General features: G+C 39.8%; 1 protein-coding gene across 2 annotated transcripts in view; it reads right to left on the reverse strand.

Annotated features, from left to right (window-relative positions):
* Positions 1 to 19,049, reverse strand: part of fam189a1 (family with sequence similarity 189 member A1) — a 79,069-nt gene that overhangs the window by 19,832 nt on the left and 40,188 nt on the right. The gene's annotated exons all lie outside the window — the stretch shown is intronic.

The raw sequence follows: 19,049 nt of genomic DNA on the forward strand, positions 1-19,049 counted from the left end.
GTTGTGTACTTACATTTAAATGAGCTTTAGCAAAAGTTCAGTCAGGAATACTTTAATCTGCATCCTGCTTCTATTGTGCAGTTCTCACTGTGTTGCATTCACTCACTCATGCATGCTCACTTACATTTTGATCTATCCAATAGCACTGCTCACCTCCCTCAGTGTTATCATATTGCTGCTGTATTTTTTTTTTCTTTCAAATATGGCTTTCTCTCCACGTCATTTATCCCTTTGTTTTATGCCACCCTCCATCTCCCCATCACTACCCAGTCTTTGCAAGTCCATCAGCTTCATCATCTCTGCAGCCTCAGACACATCATCAACCAACACCTCCACCACCAGTGTCTGGACTCAACAGGGGGATTTTTTCTGCTGCTCAGTGCAGGCTTCCTTCAATCCTCCTATTCCCCTCAAGAGTTCAAGCACCAAGGACTCTCTGACAATAATTAATTATCTCATAATCTCAGGAAAATAGATAGTTATCTTTATGCCTTTCACTTGTCTCTCCTAATTGAAATAAACAGACGAGAGAGTCATATCATTCTTCTAATTTCACTCTCCAGTTATTTCCAATAGTGTGGAATTTCCCTTGATTTTTAAAACATTATTGTAGCAGCCCTCAACCAAAACAACATTTGAGGAAGGATTTGCTTATTTTATATTGATGTAAATATTTAGGTTTTGAATGGTCAAATTAAAGCATTATAAGACACAACCTTGGCTTTATTTAATTGTATGACATTTTGCACTGTTCCTGTTCAGTCCAAATTTCTGCTGACTTTTATGCAATCGCCTTTATCTTACTTTGGAAAGGCTCAGATCAGCTTCTATGAGAAACAAAATCTGCACAATAAGGTCTCACAGCAGTGGATGATGCCAAAACAGCATGCCAATGAGATACTATGAGCTCATACTGTAAACAGTGGTCGTACTGTGGGATGAAAGCATCCAAATAATCCTCTCTGACATGAAGCACCTTTTTGAAGGGACAAAACCACATCATGATATCTTTTAAAAGTGGCTAAAGATAGGCCACATGTTGGGGGATAATTGTATGAAAGAATAATTTGGAACACTCTTAGCATTCTTTTGAATGCAGCAAAAATTTGTATTTAGTCTGCAGCAGCACTGCGACACAAGGCTGTTTGTTTTCAATTATCCCTGAGCCACGAGAGGCGGAAGCAATGTCGTTTTGTTTTTGCTGCTGCTCAGCGGATCACAAATCCTCTGATTCAGTTTCTCTCTGACACTGTACATCAATCGTGAGAGCTCTGCAGTGCTCGTAACATCTGGGAACAAGAGGCACTTTAAGAACAAAAAGAGGTTTTTACTGAATACTGATTAAGAGAAAACAGACTCAGATATTTGCATCAGAAACTTCCTGATATACTCTGCTATTCAGAGAAATGTAAAAATATGTTAAACCACACACAACCCGGGGGTTTAATCCACAATCAGTAAAAATAACACTGTGTTTCACCTAGTGTCCCCCCTGCTGACTTTATAAACACACTATGGAGGAAAACCCAGAGCTGCAGCAGCTGGTTCTCATTGGCTCTCACCGCTCACAGAGGTAACACTCCACCTCGCTGCTTCCCCCTCCCGCCAAGGGCCCTGGTGTATATTTATATATGCATGTGTGCCTATTTGGTGTGTGTGTGTGTGTGTGTGTGTGTGTGTGTGTGTGTGTGTGTGTGTGTGTGTGTGAGTGTGTGTGTAGACCATATCACTGGGATTAGTGGTGATAGGAGTTGAGTGACCCCGGGTTCAGTGGCGGTCCAAATAAACAGTGGAGGTGTTGATACTGACTCTCAGGAGCGGAACACGGGGGACATCACACTAAACCAGACATAATGACTTCAACAGACATCGAATCCAGCCTGGGAAAAGCTTTAACACAAGGGCACACATCACTGTGAATCCTCAACACTATGGTAAGGATCTGTGTTCGGATATATCACAAAGAGATATACGTTTACAAGAGCAATCGTTCTTACCAAACGTTGATAAGAAGGGGGTTCGGACAAATGAGAACAGAAAGTTATTTTTTTTCCTGCTGGTTTATGTAATTGTTTAAGTTGTGTATCTACTTCTTCAGTAGATGACGACAAGAAGAAGAAAAAAACCTCGTCTCCTGTTGGCTTTGATGTGTAGTCATGTTGACAGCACGTCAGACTGCATCTCCACAGGCTGTGATGGATTAGTTCCTGTGGTTAGAGACATCATGTGGACACAGTGTAGACCAACAACTTTTATTGGCAGATGAGACGTCAGACCCACATTAAGTGTGCTGAACCTCATCTTACATATTGGAGTCCTTTTTGAAAACATCCAAATGATTTTGTAATTTCTGTAATAACACTAACTATTAAGGTGTCACCATAACAGAATTTTAAACTTTGAAACTAGTTATAGGTAATACTAGTAAAATACAAACTGTATAGATGCCTATTTCAATACCCCAGCAACAATAGTAGAACTCAAAGACACACACATTTGGTAAATCTGTTTAATAACCAAAATTCTCTGAACACATATACCAACTTATTTGAAATAGTGCAGATTGTAACAAACAGCATTGCTGGATTTCCCCCCTTACTATAATAAAGAGCCATCAATGATCACTCATAATCCAGAAGACGTGTGTGGTGACGTCTGGTCTGTATCTGCACAGACCCTACCCTCTTTCTTTCTTTTTTTTAATTTTCTCATTTCATTGCTGTGCTTGGGACATTTATGGGACTCAATCATTGGGCTGTGATGTGAAACGTATAGCCGACACTCTGCAGGTCAGGACTAAATGAAAACACAGTGTTTAGGTGACATCAATGTCACACCTCTGCTCACTTCCTGTCCCAGTCTGACTGCAGCAGAAGCTAAGTTAACCTGTTCATCTTTGCATCAAAAAGTATCAAAGCAAGATTTCAAGTAATTATAAAGTACCTGAGCGTGTAAGGCAAATAGCAGTGTTTGTCCTGTCTGAAGATGGAGGAGTTCATCTTGGTGCCAGAGCTCACATGTATTGATGAAAACATACCATGAAAGAGAGTATCACCCTGATTCAGTAGCTGATTAACCTCTACTTCTCAACATTTTAATCAACTACTGACCTCTAAAGAGCTAAAACAAGGAAGTTTTGCCCCCCCCTCCCCCTGCTAGGGGCTGCAGTAATGAGACATGACGATAATGAACCTGGTCCCAGAAGACTCCCACACCACACAGAAGTACAGCAGGAACTTTGTTGCTGCTCTGTTATAGAAGTTCTCTAAATATCAAGCATGACGTATCAACTGAGTAACATGTGAAACAGTCAAATACAAAACAGACCATAGATGGACAGAGCAATAGCCCCCTGGGAGAAAAGGCACAATATTTAGAGATTCCCTTACTGACTGGCTGCAGTATAGGTCATAAACCCCACCTCCTCCATGTTAACAGATGGGACAGGTGTCTGTGGCCACGCCATGTGTTTCAAATATGAACTGTGTGTATTGTTTGAGCCTTGTCAAACGAGAATTTCTGTCACTATTTGGACGGACAATTCATTTTATCTATTCATCTTTCCGTCAATACATCTTTAAACGACAAATACACAAAAAATATATTTGTGTCTAACCAATTCTGTTCTACTGCGGATTTATGTCCAAGTCTTAATTATTCTGAATGGTTTCCTTTTTATTAGTTATCTGGTGTAAAAAGAGCAGATGTCACGTCATGATCATCAGCTCTATTGACCAAAGAGGCTCCTTGCAGTTTTCTTAAGCGGATTAGAAGGGTAGAGGAGGAGGAGAGGCGAGAGAAAACATAACAAAAACGAACAATACAGTTATTGGACTTTCCATATCTCTGAGCGTCTGCTCCAAACCGACACAAGAATCAGTTCAGCTGCAGGCTGCACCCACCTGAGGACCTGGTCTTTCTTTATCAGTAAGTTAAATACTTCAGTTAGCAGAAAGGCTGTGGCGTCAATTCCACCAGCCAGCTACCTTCTGTGCATGTGTTAGTTCCAAATTACATCACCAGTGCAATAAGTCAGCAACACTCAAGGGGATATTTTGGCTTCAATTTTTATAACAGAAAGAGAAAGAGGTGCACTGTCCATATTCATACACAGTCAATGGTACAAGCTGATTTATCTGTTCTGGGTTCAGAAGAAATACACCGGGAAGACTTTTATATTTGTCCCCTATAGCTGTCTTATCTGTGAATCCTGTTATTGTACACAGTCCTGGTCCTATAAATAGCCAACAAAGTGCAGGAGCCACACAATAGGTACCTACGGAAATTCAACTTACTTTTTTAAGTTGTCAAAGTGTACAGTTGCTGAGATGTGAGCTATTGAACCAGGAGTGTTGTAAGTATTGCAGTCTGCAACTGGTGAGCTGTCAGCTCTGGTTTGGAGCAGCAACTGTAGCATCATTTTGTTTACCCACAACTAAAATTAATCTCAATGCTTATTCAGTCAATTTGCTCAAGAGTTATATCAATGTATTTGTCTGTAAGACATTTGCAAAGGTTTTTTTTTTATCCACTAGCTTATGTCCAACAATATTAACAGTATGTTGGCATATGCATGTTCGCAGAGCAGTCAAACAATCGCTCATTACTGAAAACATGTTTTGTATGTTAATTTGTAATGCTCTTACTGTTTTGTTTTTAACTCTGCAAAGTACTTTGAGTTGCTCTACGCATGAATGTTGCTTTACAAAATAATTTGACTTGCCTATCGTGCTGAGATACAGGTACTATATTGAAGACAATGTTACTGCTATGTTGTGTATATTTGACAAAGCAATAAAGCAATGTCTTTTAAAGTACAATCAAAATATGAACAGAGCTATTAAGCAACATCTAGAAACTCCTTTTGGTATTAAGGCTGAAAGTGGTCCTAAAGGCTGAAGGAGAGAAACGTGACCAGAGCTGTGATTATGTGCGAAAACACCTCAGCTGCTGCTGCCGCCTGGATTATGCTGCTCTCCCTTCTCTGAGCCATCAGATAAGGGGGTCTATCTAATTCATATTCTAATTAATATGGAGCCACACTTCCTGCTTCTCGGGGCCTTGGGGGACGACATCATTCATCGGGCATTATCTTGAGCCGAAAGGTTCCTGTTCACCCAGCCAACCGTGCTCTTTCACACTCAGCCCCGGCTTCCTCTCACTCTGCTCCTTCTTTTGTCAGATCCCTTACCTGTCACTTCCTGTCATTTCACACATAATGAGAGCACCTGGAAGAGGGAAATAAAGGATCAAAGATGGAGACTGTAGGCGTGTGTTTTGGAAACTGAGACAAACAATATGGTTTAAATGCAACCAGGAGAAATCAAGAGAAAAAAAGCGAAGCAGCCGTATTGAAAAAGCTTCCAAAATTGCCTCCAGGGATACGTATTCTAGTCCATGTGGGAAACAGCAGAGTGGAACAACAGATTTATTTTTTTTCCTGTGTGGCTCAAACCACATCTCATATTGTGTCCCTTTATTCATATTCAATTCAGCTACCCTTAATGTCAATGCCTGAGGAGAATGAGATGTATAAAACAGCCTGACACTGATGCACAATGAAAAAAACACAAAATAAAAAAAGGACAGTAGATTAAGGGCAAACCTAGGCATGATGAGATACCTTACATCATTACCAGGGGTTGAAAATGCATTCCAATTTGCCTTACTCTGTGATAGTTCAAACTACCACAGAAAATAGCACATATTGCTCACTTCCAGCACACATTTAAAATTTGAATTTTCTGGACTAGCCTGATATTGTTCGATTTCAGTTTTCCGTCTGCAAAAGATGTGGATAGTAGATGGGTCCTGGTGGTACTTTTTTGGGGGGTATCTTCTGTGTCAGGAAACAATGTGGTTTTTGGGTTAAAGTTCCTTCTAGGTTTTGGGATCTTGTCATGGAGGTGACACTATATATATATGTATATATATATATATATATACATATATATACATATATATATATATTTGGTGAAGGTAGACTGGAGGCAGGAAAAAAGTAGCTTTCCATGTATAAGTCACAACTGCAGTGACTCCACTGTGCACAAGGGATGCTCATAGGCGATAGAAGTTGATTTGACGAAAGTTTAAATTCAGACCAAGTGACGAATCTACTGATCAGAAAACCCTCAGAAAACTGTCAAAATTGAGCACAATCTTTTATGTTTATGTTTGCCTAGTGTGGCCAACATAAGTAGTGCGAGCACAACCAGCCTTCTGACCTTCTTGTAGGTTAATATCTATGTGCCTGAGCTAAATGTGGCTATGCAGCGGCAGTTTATGCAGCCAGAGACTACATACATTTTTATATCAATTGTCTAGATCAAAAATACTGCCAAACAGTGCTGCTGCCTATGAGATGCTATCCGTTCACTATGCTTGTTTACATCTGGGCAGTAGAACAGGGAGAGATGGCCCACTAGCCAGGGCTACAGTTGAACGTATTTGAATTTGCATTTACATGACTAATTCTGGTGCAAATTAGCAAGGTTGAATGCGTTTAATCATTTAGTCGACTCAACTCACACATCTTTACTGCACACACTCATAAACAAAACAAGAAGGAACGATGAAAAGGTTCACAAGAAAAAAAAAAAATCCTGCAACAACTCAGAGTAAAGGGTGGTCATCAAAACGTAAAGTAAAGAGCAATTTCTCCTTATCAGTAGCCCCATTCAGCCTGAGGCCAAGTCTGACACAGATCACACACTGCAGTTAAACTAAAGTGAGGGGTCCATGTAAGCAGGTCCCCCCCCCCCCAAGAGTGAATAACTGCAAAAAATAATTTTCTTTATGTACCCTACGCCTCCTCCTCTCAGCTGTTTAGAGTAAAGTTGGTTATTAGAGCAAAGACACTCTGACTGATCCCCTCATTTGAATGTGTTCCCTGCACATCCAAAGCATGAGAGGAGAGAGGAGGTGATCTGAGGAGCAGTGGGAGACAGAGAGTGGCAGTGCTAATGCAAACTGACCAGAGGTGATAGGCAAGCTGTGAACAGAGGGAACACACTCCAGAAGTGCACACACAAACACACACACACCCTTGTACTCTCTCTCTCTCTCTCTCTCTCTCTCAGCCTGCCCGGCGTATAGAGGAATAACACACTCTCTTTATTGAGGTTGGCAGTGAGGTGGTTTTAAAGAGGCCGCTCTTCAACAGGATCACTCGGTGTGAAGCTTCCACCTTGGCAGACATCCACCCTGCTGAAGTGTCCCTGAGCAAGACACTTGAGCTTTGTTCAACATGTAGGTTAACCCAGCCCACATTAAGAGCTAATGGTTAATTATGCAACATGTTCTTCTGATTCTGCACTGTGATTGGATGGAAAACACTCCACAGGCGCTTACAATCACAGAAACGCACTGATGCCTGAGTACTTGAGCAGTGTGTCCTTCCTTTATTCACACTTAATTAACCAAATGAAATAAAATGCACTCACCGAGCAGCTGCCATTGTAACAAAGAATTAAATCAGAATTGATTGTTTTGATGGCCAGTTAATTCAGATTTTTTTGGGTCCTGTTGTGAATTAATAAGCCTCCTCTCTAAACATTTACATCACACAAAATAGCATCAGATATAAAAAGATAACCTTGAAAACATTCGTACATTTGTTTTTTCAATGAGCCACAATTAATGTTGAGATTTGACAAAAGGATGCTGAAAAGATGCAAAAGGATGTTGCCTAGCAACGGAAAAATATTTTTTCTTGGCTGAGGCGCAAAGAAAACTTATCACAACACAACCCAGGCTTCCTGTCTCTGCCTTTGTCCCCGTGCCTACGGCCACATCACAGCAGCCATATCTCCTGTTAAAAATCTACTGTTACATGTAGCTCTTATCAAAAAAAAAAAAAGCAAGAAAAAGAAAAAAGAATGGAGATGACTTCCACATCAACGTCTTGTGGAGCTTGCTGTTGCGGGGTCTAAAGTAACTGCTGCCCCCCAGATGCTCGATAGATGCATTGAAATATGCAATCTTTAATTTTTTTGTTTATATGAAATCATTGGAATACTGAAAACTGAACACTGAAAAACAGAACAGTAACAGAACCTGTAAATGTTAAATCAAAATCAAGGTGTGCTTCCATCACGTGTTTAATGTACATTTTTAACTCAAACAAAAGAAAAGAACCTGGGTAAAAAAACACAAAAACACAAGGAAGTCAAAACTAAAAAAAGGTTAATTAAGAGGTGTACGATAAGATGTTTAAAAATCTAGCACAGATCAAGCTATCCCCTATATATGTGTGCACCTCTCTCAGAGTCAGTACATAAGAATAAATATAAATACAGCACATCAAGCTAGTTCTCAACTCTTCTCTTTATCTTCTGTCAGCTCTGTGAAATAACTCAATAGACCAGTAAAGAAAATCAAACTATAAAATCATAAAATCCTACAGAGAATGTCTGAACGGGAGTTATCCTCCCTCAAAGATCATTTTTGAGTATTTTCCTTTGGTTGAAAACGTGCAAAGCTGCTGCAGATTTGCCTTTCAACCCCCAGCTCCCACTTTTGCACATGTATGCACTTTTTTCATCTGTCTGTCTGCCTGTTTGATACACACAGTCTGTCTCTTTGTAGCAGTTTTTGACAGGTGGTCTTGAGGGGCCACTCTCAGTTAACAGTGGGCTACGTCTCCCACTTAAGCAGCTCCATCTGGGTCAAGTCAGGGAATAACAGGTCTCTATGGAGGAGGGAGACACACAATGCACATTCACACCTAAACACACACACAAAATGCTAACACGAAGCCGATCTGAAATTGTATGTGTGTATATTTGGAACTCTGTCTTTGTGTCTGTACATAGAGATACACAGCTGTACTATATTTCTGCATGTATTGTGCATGTGTGGGTCTGTGTGAACACTTGTAGTTGTAATAAAAACCTACTGCCTGGAGCAACAACAGAGTTTCATCACAGCTTTATAATTACACAGAAAGGTGACACATGCAGCATTTAAACTTTTGGACAAATAACGGAATTCCCTCATAAATGTATCTAAAAATAATTAAAGACAAGGATGTGTGCTAATCTTGTCTTCATTTTTTCACCCAAAATATCTTCAGGAAAATAAGGATAAAGTCAACATTTAGATAATCACTTGCTATTTCAGGAAATATAAACTGCCCTGATATCATTGTCCACCTTAACTTGCTAAAGAAATCAATGGCTTCAGGATTATTAGCAGTTTGCTTGCCTACTTTACTCTTATCACCCTCATGGGAGCTCCCCTTTATTCAATAAAACAATCAATTCATGGCAGAGCAGCTATTACATTAGTTCACAGAGCTTTCAGCTTTCATTTTCTCCTGTTGATATAAGATATGTTGCTCTATTTCTACACCAGTGTTGAGAGAAAGCCAACACTCTGAAACTAAATGTTTCTCTCAGAGTATGACCTGCTGGGGCAGCAGTATAAAGATGCACTCAGCCGTCCATACATTCACATGCAGACATGCACGCCTGAACTACGCTGCACACATTCATAAGCACAGATATACGCACACTCTAAAATCAACAAAGCAAACACAGCTTACTGCCTTCACTTCACAAGTTTTCCTTTTTGAACTTTAAACAGAAAAACATCTCAGGACAGCCAGATCCATTATAACAAAGTTCAGAATCAATGTGCTTAAAAAAGGGTGATCCTTGTTAAAAATCAATGAATAAACAAGCAGATTTGGCAAATACTGAGAGCCTTTAAGGCAGCTCTTAAAGTAGCTCTTCTGCAGTACATACTTCTCCTTAAATCTGTCTTGTACACTCATAAAACATAAAAATGAAAAGATCAAGAATACCAAAGGCACATCATCAGTTAAATTCACAAATGTTTGGTTTGACAGACGTGTCCAATTTAAACTGCAGAGGAGTTTAGTGTGAACGAGGGGGCAGACAATAACAACATTCTTTATCTGAGACAGAAGTTTGTTTTTTGTTTGTCAAATTGGACCTGGCACATGTCCTGCACTCAATCTGAAAGTGCAACATTTCTCTCTTTGAAGAGTTAGACAGCTACACAATATACTGTCCCAGTCCTTCCTTTACTCCTGCTCGTCGACATCAAAGGTCACAAGAGTGTGAAAGTAGGTTTCCTTCAACCAGCCATAGAATGAGTCAGTATTAAAAAAAAAAGCCTGCCGGGGCTTCAAGGCAATAGTAGCTGAAGTTATGCCGCAGTATCAACTCACTCAGCTGTGAAATATGGCTGACATGATTGTGTGCAAACCTCAATTACGTCTGGAGTCCCTGACAAGTGACCACAAAGTAAGAGCTGTTCAGTCAACTGTGAAAAATAAACTGGTGGACCCTCCTTCTAATGCCTCTATTTGGGCAAAACACAATCACTGCCATGTCACACACACTTCTAGTCATTTGCTACAGAAAGGGATTGGCACCAGTATGACAGGAGGGAGAGCACAGTGGAGCCTATTTGTTAAACTTGACAATAGCTGAAAGAGGAGCACAAACTTTGTTTTGTATGGAGGTTTGAATGACTGCAGGGAACTTCTCAGCTTTGATTTCATTATTGTTCAAACGCTTACAGTGTGGCAGCTGAAAATTTGGGACTGACAAGTTAACAAAGCATCATTTTGGGGGGATGTTTTGTCAGTTAAATGACACTCAGTCTGTTTACCTTTATCGTGGTTACATATACCACAGTCCTATACGCAGTGCTGCAGGAAAAGGCAGCCTATGACTGTTTTTGCTTTTAGTGGTCATCACTTCCAAACAGTACTCATTCATATCAGACAGAGGTAGACAAGATGATGACTGTAACAACTTCCTTTGTTCACAAATTAATGGCCAAATTTTGAAGAATAAAGCATAGATCTCCCCCACCAAATGCTAGGCCCTCTCCATCCCGTACTGTTCTGTACTCTAACCTATCGTCTTAAAAGAGGAGAATAATTTGATGAATAATATTATAGTTGAAACATTTCTGAATGAGCACATGTGGGTGTAATCTAAAGAGAAAACTTTAGAGCTAAAGTAATGACTACCTGTCCATGCTATTCACAATTCTACGAAAGCAGGAAATATAATAACAGCTAAAACCTTTTTCACTTGTGCACAGCAGTATCATCATATTTGCATTTATTCACAGCAAATGCCTACAACTACTGAATGAACAGCCACTATGCATTTTCCGCTGTGGGATCATTAAGATCAAAAGACAACCAAACCGCTGAGGCTTAAAAGCAGCGGTTTCTCAGCATTCTGCTTTTTGTTTCTTATCATCTATTCTCTCATTAAAGTTTTAAAAGTAGCCACAGAGGCCGTGACAGCGGTGGGCGTCAAAACCAGAGACAGTCCCTTGTTTATGTTCACAAACATCTAAGCAAGAGAGAGTAATACATTGCAGTTGTTTCAGTAAGATTGCTAGAAGTCAGAACGGATTAAATTGACTGTGTGCTTTCATGGAAATAAAATACAGAAAAGGCAGAAGGAAGTCAGAATGATCCAGGATTAAGGAGGATCCAACATTGTCTGTCGGGGGCTAAAACCAGGAGCCCCAAAGCAATACGTTAGACCACTTATAGCGTAGGCAGGCTAAGAAAAAACACAAACCAATCCCTGCTGGTCACAGAGCAGGAACAGGGGCTGCTAATGTGCAGGTTTCACCCCTCCTTAAAAGGATTAATTTGTGCATTTAAGTCTGCAGGAAAAGTGCTCAACAATTAAGGATAAAACTGATGGACACAGCCAACATCTCTGCCTGTACGGGTCTGATGGACAGACGTTTAATCAATTCATTATTGGAATGATAAAAAATGGAACTCACATGCTGAAATTTAGATTTTTTGTTGTTGTGCTGTTGGGCTGTTAATCTTTATTGCATCAGAGTAGAGATGTCCATTTCCTAGTCGCAATCAGTCAGTGTGCCATCTCTTTCTCTCTCTGCCTCCGTCCGTCATCAGCTACAGTAATATTTATGGCCTGTCGGGGTCGCAGGCTGTCACATGGAGCAGCTCATAAAGCCTTTCACCGATGTGGTGGTGGCCCGGCTACAGTTATGTGATCGTAATGGAAAGTCCAAGTTTATGATGTGAATGTGCTGTGATTTGTGTGCATCGTTAGCTACATATTCAAAGACACTGCTAAAAAAAAAAAGAAGGAAGCTGCTACCCTCTTATCCATGCAGCGGGCACAAGCAGTGTGTGTTTGTGTGTATGTGTGAAACAGGCAGTGGTGTGCTGCAGCTTCACAGATGTGCCCCTATCTCATCTTTATTCTCCGGAAATCTTTGGCCGTCCTGATGTCACAGAAATGGTTCTGTAAAACCTACACACTTTCTGTAGCTGATCTAAGATGAATATAGACACACACTTCAACAAGGAGGGTAAACACTCACTGGCAGTGCTCACACACCTAAACAAAACATACACTTTATCCACAATGTTCCAGCATTTATAATCTCAAGTATCACCTGCAATCTGAGACCAGCCATAGTTAAAAAAAAAAGTGAACATCTAATTTTATCCTCACTCACAAACCTGTAAAACAATATTTACCTCCCTCTCAAACTTTTGCTATTTTTGCCCCCACCAGTTGAATCTCTGTTGTTTTGTACAAGCAGAAAGGCATTGACATAGAAAGTGTTACAAAGAAATAAATCCAAGAAGAAAAAGTTAATATACACAAAAAATATTACAGATGTTGTATCTATATATTTGTATTTATTGAATGAACAACAGTTTCGACAGCAGAGGTAACAGGTGAGTTAAAGTCTGATTACTTTCTATGAAAATGTGTTTGTCAGGGGAAGGGCTGGTCTCTTTGTATTATTTACTCTCTGTGTCTGTCTCAGAGAGTTGAAAGAGTCGGGCACTATTTTGGGATGTCTCACATTTGAATCAAAGCTGTTAGTCTATTTGAACAAGCCATTGCCTCAGGGTTGCCTTGGTGACTATGAACTGCTGCAACAGTGTAAAAATGGCAAGAAATTTCCTATCAGCAAAAGACCCTTATGTTCATATACTTCACGTTTTCACTGTATTTAGCAAATACAAATATGTAGGTTTTCATTAAAATATTACATCTACTCAGAAAGTGTTTCTTGTGATTTAATGTGCACAGGTGTACAGGTGTAAGTGCAGTGTTAACACTTGAGTATTTTCATTCATAGTGAGGGAAATAGCTGTATACATTTTGACAAGTATAAAGACGGTGACAGAGCATAATGCCAGCCTGTTATCTCTACAGATCAAACATGAAGGATTGTTTTTAGTGCAGCAGGCCTGTGTGAGCAGGCAGGACAGGGATGAGCATATCCCTTAGATCAGGCCAGAAACATGCTCTGGTTCCAACCCGTCACTCACTCTAAAGGTCAGTGAATGCATCGCTGAATCACACCATACAGAGGTGACTGATGTGTGGAGATTTGCCAAGTTTAATACCAGCCGGCTGTTTATACTTCTATTAGAGCTCTTCATGGCTATTGTTTGCAATGATTTGAGTGTGCTCAAATAGCTCCTATAGTAATCATACTTCGATTGAAGCACTGTTGAAAAAGCACACAGTGATTTTTTTAAACAATAAGAGAAGGGAGGGGGGGGGGCATTGAACCACGTCAAGTTAATCGAGGAAATATTTCCTTACATGATCCAAAAGTTCTAGCAATCTGGTGGGTTGGTCTTGAGAGCACATTATCATCTTCCAAAGTATGCAAAATTTGAGTATCCTGGTAAAGAAAATATCGAGTAAATAAATTGTCATTTTAACAGTGTTTCCCATTATTTCTAAAAACGGTCAAAGTCAGATTTGAAGTATTATGTGGCCAAACGTTTGCCATTGACATTTATGGGACATTGAAAAACATTCAGTGGCTGTCATATTAGTTGTTTCACGAAAATGTCTCAGAAGAAAAATGTGTACCCTTGCAATAACAAAGCAGCTTGCTGACAGAAAAGTAAAGCACACAGAATTTTCTGTTAACAACGAACACTTACCCTGATTGGTATTTTGGGTCAGTTTTTCTTTAAATGAGCTAAACTTTCCTGCCAGCACTCCAGCCAGTTTCTTTATAAAGGGGGTGAGCTGACATGCATCTACTATAGCTAATCCATTTACCAGTGACAACCTATCCATTTAACCTCCCCGTATTAGATTAAAAAGTTGGACTGGCCCTAAATCAACTTAGATGGAAATCTGTCTAAATGGGAAAAGGACAATAGATCAAATCGAAAAAATGAAGCATGATCTTGGTGGTTTAAGGCTTATCACTACAGTCTTCAGCACACGATCAAAATGCAAAAATGAAAAATCAGTACTGGGTACATGATTTACAACACTAAATTAAATTGGCATCCAAAAGTTGTTGAACTTAAGTGTCGGATTTATAGAGAAATTGTCCAGGCCATCTGCTGCTAGCCTGACTTGTACATCCAGATCCAAACAAAGTTTTTTTTAAAAGTGCATATTAAGTTAACAAGATCCTGGATGTGACAGGAACGTAAGCAACATCACTTCTAATAGTATTCTGCTTTAGGTTTCATGAACATGATTTTCCTTCTTTATGCACTGGAGTGGCTTCAACAAAGACACTGCTTTATTTAGAATGAGATCAACCATTGCAGTCCATACAAACAAAGTCTGTGTTGAAGAAAAGCAGTGCGAGGCATCCGGGCCAAGATTCACCTTCAGAGCTCCGCTCCCGCCCTTTGCTCTGTCACTGCTCTGTCACCAAAGGACAACTTGTTCTTCCATCCCTGTGAAAGCATGAATGTAAAGTAGCTGCACATGTTAGACTCTCTTTTTCTGTCTGACACCTCACAAGTGCACTGACTGTTTCACCTCAAGCTCTACCTCTCCATTATTAAACTCTCTCCAGACTACAAGTCAATCCTGAGACATGTCGAGTCAGTGCTGTGGTAATGTTGCTTTTTTTTAATGAATGAAACAGCAAAACTGTTTTTACATACACTGAGCTAAAACTGTAATGGTAATATAACACTGTAGTCTTCTGTCTTTTGACTACTCAAGGTGCTTTTCACACCACGTCGCATTCACCAATAACACACACTTATGGCAGAGGCTGCTATGTTTCCATCAATATTTAATAATCCCATTCACACACGTTCACACTCCGCTGATTCAGCATCGGGAGCAATTTGGGGTTCAGTGTCTTGCCCAAGGACACTTCGACATGTCGCTGCAGGAGCTGAACCCCTGACCCTCCAGTAGAGAGACGACTGACTCTACCACTGAGCCACAGTGACCCCAGAGTATACACTAAGATAATGACTTTAACATTTTAACATATATGTGCTTGTTAACTTTAAGCTTTAATTTAGAGAACATCTATAACACTAGCGTCTCTGCACTACTGGAACGTCTGAAGCTAGGCTAATTGCCTTCTGGTTCTATCTTCCTTCTCAACACATGATCATGACAGTAGTATCAATCATATTTATATTTAATCAGCAAGAGAGAAAACGCATAGGAGTGCAAATAAAGGTGATGATGTTCTGGTGCTACAAACACCACACCAGACAACAACGGACAACAGTTGGTGAGACAAATATTGCACTGGAGACTATCTCCATTTTGTTTCCTTGCAGGACAAACAACGATTTACTGCCCTCTAACTCTCTCTCTATCTCTCCCGATACACATAATCCATCACAGTCACAAACAGCACAGGACTCCGGGTCGTCCTCCTGCTTCTCAATGATACCGAGTAAATCTACCAGTGTTAATGCATCAAACTTGACTGGATAAAAATGACAATGTTTCTAGGTTATTTCAGATAAGGTAAAAAATAAATAAATAAATAAGAAAAAAAAGAGGATTCCTCCTTCCACACAGTGCCTTTTCTCATCTTTGATGTGAAGTTTACATGGAAAGTTTGGGTTAGACAGAATATTAAAATATTCAACATGTATTCTCTCCCCACCACGATGCACCTGTTTTTCTGCACTGTGGCATAAGACACATTCATCTCCAACCATCCGAATAGTGCATGAAGTCAGTGTTTCCCCTAGTTTTAGAGCTCTGGGGGGGGGGGGGGGGGGGGGGGCGGGGCGGGTCCTGTGAGTTGTTCCTGCAACTTTCTGAGCGCACCTGAATGCATCTCTCATTGTCTGAGCACCCCTGACTGCAGCATGCTAACAGCGCATCCTAAGTAACAGCAGAGGGAGAGAGACATGCCCAGAAAAGTCTGAATTCAACTAAGCCGACTACTTTATTTTCTGATGCTTCTTACGGACTTTTTATTATTGCATGTGCAGCCGTCAGACACAACCACACACACCCAGGCCTCCGCTAGTGTGTGCGCGCAAGTGTCTGTGTGTGTGTATCAGGGTGAAACTCCACCGTGCACGACACAGAGAGCAGAGGAGAATTGTAAACGTGTGACCATGTAGAGACAGAAATGACATGCCGTCGTGTAAATAAGATAAATAACATAAGGCCATTTAGTTTGTTTAATAAAAGGACGAGGTATAGACCTGTTCTATAGGAAAGGTATCCTTATGACTTCTGTTGTGATCTGGCGCTATATAGAAAATAAAATGAACTTGACCATCAAGGGGGGCGGGGGGTGCCGTTGGGGGGGCGGGCCGCCCCCTAATATAATGGTAGGGGAAACACTGGAAGTGTCATGCGCTGATTTGACTGCGAAGTGGATGCTTACGTTAAGTATGGGCATCCAGTTTGATAAAACTATATGAGTTTCAAAATGGGGATCAGCATAAGGTCAACTTTAATGTCACAAATTTTGACTTTTAGTTTCACTTTTAATTTGCTTGTTTTTTTTTTCAAGCCATTATAACAAACTGATAGAATAAAAGTGGTGCTATTTATTTCTTGAGGAAATACTTCATATTAACCGATTCATAAGTCGTTAAATGGATCTGGATTATATTTTTTCAACTGAATTATTTTGTCACAAGATAATCCTTACAGCTCTAAATTAATGGGCAATTAGAATCAATCTAAAACTGTTCAGATCATATAATCATCCACTGGTCCTTGTGTTTTCTTTAATGACAAACCCATCTTGAATAAGTCAGCTAGAAGAAAATCAAATAATTAAACTAAACCAATTTGTAGAAGGTCCAGTTATTATAGATCATGATGCAGAGCAGGGCCACCCACAGTTCACAGATGGGTTGGAGCTGCATTGCCAGGCCTCAGAGAGTCCAGCCTGTGTATTAGTCACCTGCCAGTCATAGCTGGGTCCTGGCCAGAAACTGGAATGTTTGACTATGAAAACTAAACACTACATGCAGCAGTAACAAAATCACACCAGAAATGTGCTTTTAGTGGTCACAGACTGAGACCATCTCTGCATCCTGGCAAGAACAGACTATTCCAGTTAATTAGTCATGCTTTTTAAGGAAAGAGAGGTAAGAGGATTTCAATCTTTTAAAGTCCACAATGTGTGACCAATTTCTTCTCACACCTCAGTGATGGGATATGTTCTTTGATCCCCTTCAGCTATGAAAGATTCAGATCTCTTCCTCTGGTTTAATATTACACAAAGGCAAAGAAAAGAAGGCGGATGATAGACATGTGAAGAAAGAGGATGCAGGAACGTGCGTCAGGGAAGCAAGGTGATAAAACTAAAGGGAGCGAGACAAGTGATTTGCAGTTAGAGCGGAGGGGTGCGATATGATGTGGTAAGGCAGCTGAGATGAGATGAGATTACTTATGACATTCAGAGAAGCATGAAATAGAATTGGGCAGGGGCTTTTTTTGTGATGTGGGACAGAGATCATCATCTCAGTCACAAGTAAAAACCATAATGCATCTGTGTTTCTTTTTGTAGAACAAAGCAGGAGAGAAAAAAAACGCACATTTAACCGAGAAAAGCAAGGGTTACAAAATGAACTACATGACAGTCAATTCAAGGTTTTCAGTCTCGATCATTGCAGAAAAAATGGTTTCTGGTTCTTCTGAGAAGTAGAAAAAGATTTTACAACTCAGATATTCAGCTAAACTGCAAGGCCAGGGTCTGTAATTCTCATAATAATCATTTTTTTTAACAAAAGTTAAAGTTTAATTTAAGTTTACTGCAACTGTCAAGTGAAAGCTGTATATAATTCTTCTCAGCAGAGAATTGAAAATATGATAAGGTGTTATACCCTTTCTCTTTTTAGTGGTGTAAGCCTCACAAAGAAGGCTGCCATTCATTTTGTTTGCAGTGATTTTTCATGCAGTGATAAATCCTCATCTTAAATGTTGTGCAGTTTGTTGCTGGAGGAAAATATGCATCATAAACACCATTTATTTACATATCAGTAAATGGACTGTTAAAATGTTTGCATGCTAATTGCCTCTGGATATCTTAAAGATAGTATCAGACAATTCAATTTGAAATTAAAAATGACATCAACAAAAAAACGTGATGTAGGAGGGAACAATAATGCAGACAAAATATAGTATAATGCCTCTGCTTGGTTAGTTTGGCTGAGATCTTGATGTGAGAATCACATGATAACTTGAGACTTAAAAAGGTAACACTCTGTAACATTTCAGCATTACAAAGTCCAGAAACAATTAGTCCTTTGTGTCATCTTTTGTTCTAGTTGATATGCACATTATCTCATATGTTACCAACCAACAACTTTGGTAACGTGGAAAATGATGAATGGATAAAATAATGGAAAATCAGATGGCAAAACTACAGAAAATATTTGGATGGTAATAAAAGAATAAATCATATTGTACCACATTGAACATTGTAATGTCATTTAAACTTCTCATCATGTGTCAGAGGGTGTGTTTGTGTGTCCACCTCTCTTAATTTGCTGCAGTCACCTAAGTTCTACCCTGAGGAGACCTTTAACTCTTCTTACTTAAGTTCCATTAATCTCTCCATTAAAAATTAAAAATATCTCTTCTTGTTGTTTGAGAAATACAGTTCCTGTCTCAGTATCCTGTAATGTGAGTTCAGAGAGTTCTATGTCAGCATATGGGTTTTAATCCTGAGTTACTTGTGTGTGTGAACTGAGTAACAGTTGAATGATTTTCATCTGTAAGAGGAGGAAGGGGGGAAACAGCTAACACTTCTGACTGACTCAGGTCAGCTGCTGTGAA

This window comes from Labrus bergylta, chromosome 3 (genome assembly GCF_963930695.1).
Source record: "Labrus bergylta chromosome 3, fLabBer1.1, whole genome shotgun sequence".
Lineage (NCBI taxonomy): Eukaryota > Metazoa > Chordata > Actinopteri > Labriformes > Labridae > Labrus > Labrus bergylta.